Source organism: Ostrea edulis, chromosome 9 (genome assembly GCF_947568905.1).
Source record: "Ostrea edulis chromosome 9, xbOstEdul1.1, whole genome shotgun sequence".
NCBI lineage: Eukaryota > Metazoa > Mollusca > Bivalvia > Ostreida > Ostreidae > Ostrea > Ostrea edulis.
In genome coordinates, this window is record NC_079172.1 from 72,398,300 (window position 1) to 72,403,863 (window position 5,564).

Sequence of the window (5,564 nt, forward strand, 5' to 3'; positions counted from 1 at the left end):
CAGCTACAGGAACCAAAAAAAATCATCTTTCCTTCAAAGAGGCGGTCTGGAGTGACGGTTTAACAGCTGATCATGCATGCATGGCAAAAGAGGCGGCATGACAGCTTAACATATATTCCATCTATCTCGAAAATATTTGCAAGTATAGCTTGTAAGGATTTCATATATCAAACGATGTATATAATCAACTTGGGGCATATCTTTCTCATAAGCAAGAAAAACAAGGTATTGAAGACAGTCATAAAGCATAGAACACGTGGTGTGTGTAGATGGTGGGGTAGAAATCGTCCTGGATTAACTGTATAAGGTCACACAGATGTGTTAAGGGCGGATCCAGAGGGTGGGTCCAGGGGGCCCGGATTCCCCCCCCCCCCCCCCTTGCGGAACAAAAAGTTTAAGAGCTATTCAACTTTAACGAGATTTTGAGTCAAAATGATATGAAAGGTGGATACTTACATGTAATTGCATCATTCAAATTTATCAACACCAGTGTATCATTTAATTCTAGGATAAATAAGACGAACACCGATGTGTATTTACAGTATTTTCGTCAGATACAAGTATCACTTACGAATTCTGAAAAAGTATATGCAACATAAAAGTTTGTTTTAAAAGAAGTAAACAATTTAAAAGTGAAAAAGAAGTGCCAGGAAATGCTCAGAATGCAGGATTTTGCTCCAAAATCTGGTGGCCTGTTGGCGGGCCACAGACCTCCGGCCTATTGGGAATATCCTTTAAATCAGCTTTTTCTTTTACATGTTCGTTGCGAAATCAGATCTGAGTGTGGCAATAAAAAATACTAGAACTTTGAAAAGAAGTAGCAAATAAACTAAACATTTTCATTTATAAAAATGTCTCAAAATCTCCCCCATCTGTTGTTATGTACACAAACAAAATGGGAAGGAGTATAAGTTGTGAAAAGTACCTAAAAGATCAAACTTGTGCTAGACCCCCTCTTTCACAAATCCCTGGATCCGCCTATGATGATGATGGAAATTGAGGCTGGACTCCAGGTAATATTAAAGAAATGACTAGTCAAGGTACGCCAGTTGACATAGTTGAAGGCGATGGGGATGATACAGTGGCCGCTCGTCTTAAGAGTCAGTGTGGGAAGTATAGTAGAAAAAATATGTTAGGAACTTTTTGATATTTTAAATTTATGAGACAGCAACACAAGAATACAACGATATTATCAGGCCTCAACCGTGTGCAGTTTTTTGTGCGCCGTAAATCGAAGGTTTTTATAAGGGGTGGATCTGTAGCTCTCTGATCTGTCCCAATATATTCTCAGAAAGCTACAGTTCTGCAGCTACTGTATACATTTTCATATTGTCGCCGATAGAGGGAGTCGGATAACAACTACATGTATGTACACAGGTTTCACAACTCTAGTTTTTCAAAAGCAGTTCTACAGCGACCTCCTCGAATCTGAAAAATTGTTTATAGTGTTGTAATTTTGGATCAAGAGACTACGGTACTGAGTAGATACTTTTAATTTGATTTTTGAATTTATTTTTTTTTAAAAATCAATAATTTTGAAACAATATACTAGGGTAATAACTGTATCGACATACTAACTACATTAAGTTGTACTATTTTTAATTCGCCGAAGTATTATACCTCATATCACTCAGACTGTAGCCATAGAATCTGGGTCAAAAGAACAGTTTTCCAGGTATGTTCGTCCGGGACTTCCAATATCTCCGAAGCAGAGAGAGAGAGAGAGAGAGAGGGGGGGGGGGGGGGGCTGGTATAACCTGGAATGGTGGAGTTCTTGCGTATCGTGGTGAGCCAGTTCATTTTATTCACATAAAAACAGCGATGGAGGAATTCTTAGACTGGGTGCAGAAATTTCAGAATGTGATGACTGTGACAACATAATGGTCGAACATTTGATTTTAGAGTGCTATGCAGCGCTTTAGGTTGGGGACTACAACAGACATTTTGCCGTACAGTGCCCGCATTCTGTGACTCGCTTTCGCTACTAAGACACAAGCACCCTAAACTCGGAAAATACTCCCAGGAATTTCTAGCAAAGTCCTTTTGTGGAGATTCGTACAATGCCCACAATACTGCTGCTGATGTTGCCATGTTTGACAAGGTCTTTGAAGCTACGTGTTTCTGTTAGTGACTACAAGGAACATTCTTATAATGTGAAATGTCATTTTCTTCAAGAAAAATTGAATTTGTGTAAATCTAGAAACCTTTGCGTTACTCCAGACCCTTACGGGAGGGGTGGGGGTGGGGGGGGGGGGGTATGAAGGCTTGCACAGATGAAAACATTGCTGGACCAGGACTTGCATATATGTATAAGTTTTGATGTGTATTCATATATTATGACCCAAGCACCTGTGTTGTGAACATAACAGTTCCAAGATCAAAATCCATGGTACCCAGCATATCTGCATTAGATAATCACTTGTGGGTACATGTCTGGGGCGGATCCAAGAATTGTGGTTTGGGGGACAGAGCCCCCGGAAAATCCTGGATTTTAAAGATTTTATAGGGCTTGAAATATGTCTCTTACAATTTACATATATGTACCGTTGTCATTTTTACTATTTCCCGTCATTTTTGATAAGGTGAAATTAATAAAATGACGCAAATTTGAAGGGTTTTTGGAAAAAATGTAAGTTCTCCTAGTAAAAGTACATATGTAATTTAGTAAATCAAAATATTTTGTCATTCATTTCTCCGAGTGGAAGAAATTATTGTTTATTTTATCCTTTACATTTTTCTAACCAAGAGACCATGATTTACCTTAAATTTGAAAATTTATGGGGGGGGGGGGGGGGGGGGGCTGCCACTGCATGTCAAATATTAAAAGCCTACCACAAAAGACAAAACAGTAACCGTCCGGACACAATTTGTACACATGTAGCAGATATTGATAGAAATTATTCTCTTGAAGTCTTCAAATACTTTGATTGCCTCTTCCTTCGTTCTGCTCACCGTACATATTCTCGCAAAAATGTACCACAGGCGTATGAAAATGATGTGAACTTGTTCGTTGTTTATTTATTAAAACAAAGCAAATATAGAATTCGTTCATTCATTTCAGATATAGTTTCGTCAGAATTCTGTTAGAATATTAGTTCAAGAATCGCCATGTCATTTTTTTCCACGGAAAATCGAAGCCCTTATTCATCTAACCCTCCCCATCTTTATATTCATGCGCGATTAAAAATATGTATATGTATTTATTATTTCGATAGACTTTATGTCTTTCACCATTATTGTTTGGCTAAAATTCTAATATATCATACATAACTTTATTACCCATATTAACAAATCTTAAACTCAATGTCTGATTCTAAAATATTTTCACATTCTTTTACAAACAATGAGTGCGTTCCATTGGCATTATCACTAGTCTAAATGTCCACGGCAATGATTTTATTTAACAAATCAATTAACATGCACTCAGTGACTGCCAGTCAAACTATATTCAGTTGCGTATGAGTTAGGGTGGTAGTGAAGCGGTGAATCCGCAGGACGGACCTGATGTCAAGGGCTCGCTACGATGAAACCCGATTTCAAAAGACGGCATAACTCTTCATGTTAACGAACTTTTCAACAAACTGCCAACCCTCTAAGTTAAGGTATTAATGAACATCTTGTGGCATTGTAAATTACATTGTTTAATTTACTAAGTCATCGGGGGCCATATGTTATAGCTAAAGTGGGGAGGTCCTTTCAACTTTCCTAGCCGAGTGGTTTTTGAGATTTTTTTCTATTAATTCGCATTTAAATCTTTGATCCCCAATTGTGGCCCCATTCTACCCCCGGGAGCCATCATTTAAATCTTTGATCCCCTATTGTGGCCCCATTCTACCCCCGGGAGCCATCATTTGAAATCTGAATCTGCACTACATCGGGAAGCTTTCATGTAAATTTGAAATTTCCTGGCCCAGTGGTGCGTCAGCTTTTTAAATGACCCCACCCTGTTTCTGCATTTTCGTGATTATCTCCCCCATGGAGGAGTATGTTACCCTTCATTTGAACAAAATTGAATCTCCTTCACCTAAGGATGCTTTCTGCCAAGTTTGGTTGAAAATTGACCTAGTGGTTCTGGAGAAATCGAAAATGTGAAAAGTTTAGATAGACAGACAGACGATGGAAAACGGGTAATCTGAAAAGTTCACTTGAGCTAATCATCATCTCTTGGAAAGGGGCATGGCCGTTAAATAAGCTGGAATCTCCATCACCCAAAGACACTTACAAGTAAGTTTGGTTGAAAATAGTCCAGCAGTTCTGGAAAGTGATTTAGAAAATGTGAGAAGTTAACGATTGACAAATAACCCATGCGCGGATCTAGAGGGGGGTCGGTGGGGGGTCCGGACCCCTCCCCCCTGGAATTTGCAAATATAAAAAAATTACAATATAATGATTTACAAGAAAAATTTGTTGACTGTTATTATAAAAGGTTCGACCCCCCCCCCTGGAAAAAAATTCTGGATCCGCGCCTGTAACCACTTAGATTAGGTGAGCTAATCAGGATATTTGCCATGTATTTCTAATTCATTCAAAATTTTACAATTCATGTTTAAAGCTCCCAGTGAAAGTCACTAGTGTTCAATCATCTTTAGTCTGCATGTCAGACGTAACGTTTGGTATCTAGTTATAGTCTGCATGTCAGACGTAATGTTTGGTATCTAGTTATAGTCTGCATGTCAGACGTAACGTTTGGTATCTAGGTAACGTTTGGTATCTAGGTAACGTTTGGTATCTAGTTATAGTCTGCATGTCAGACGTAACGTTTGGTATCTAGTTATAGTCTGCATGTCAGACGTAATGTTTGGTATCTAGTTATAGTCTGCATGTCAGACGTAACGTTTGGTATCTAGGTAACGTTTGGTATCTAGGTAACGTTTGGTATCTAGGTAACGTTTGGTATCTAGGTAACGTTTGGTATCTAGGTAACGTTTGGTATCTAGGTAACGTTTGGTATCTAGGTAACGTTTGGTATCTAGGTAACGTTTAGTATCTAGGTAACGTTTGGTATCTAGGTAACGTTTGGTATCTAGGTAACGTTTAGTATCTAGGTAACGTTTGGTATCTAGGTAACGTTTGGTATCTAGGTAACGTTTGGTATCTAGGTAACGTTTGGTATCTAGGTAACGTTTGGTATCTAGGTAACGTTTGGTATCTAGGTAACGTTTGGTATCTAGGTAACGTTTGGTATCTAGGTAACGTTTGGTATCTAGGTAACGTTTGGTATCTAGGTAACGTTTGGTATCTAGGTAACGTTTGGTATCTAGGTAACGTTTGGTATCTAGGTAACGTTTGGTATCTAGGTAACGTTTGGTATCTAGGGACTTTTGCCAAAGCAGTGTCCATCCATCAGCACCTCATTTCCAAAATCTCATTTGAAACAGAGACTCTGGCATTTACTGCCAAGTATAGTAAAATGATTATTAAGCAGTAGTCTTTACAGATGCTTCAAAGTCCTTTATGTAGACTTGGTTGGGAATTAACCCATGCATGACATCCTGTTCACTAAATGATCACTTTTCCCAGTAATATGAGCCAATATGATAATCTATAAAACAACAATGAAATAA

General features: G+C 38.4%; 1 pseudogene; it reads left to right on the forward strand.

Annotated features, from left to right (window-relative positions):
• The first annotated feature begins 1,027 nt into the window (after positions 1 to 1,027).
• On the forward strand, positions 1,028 to 2,261 carry LOC130050617 (uncharacterized; annotated as a pseudogene).
• The last annotated feature ends 3,303 nt before the right edge of the window (positions 2,262 to 5,564 follow it).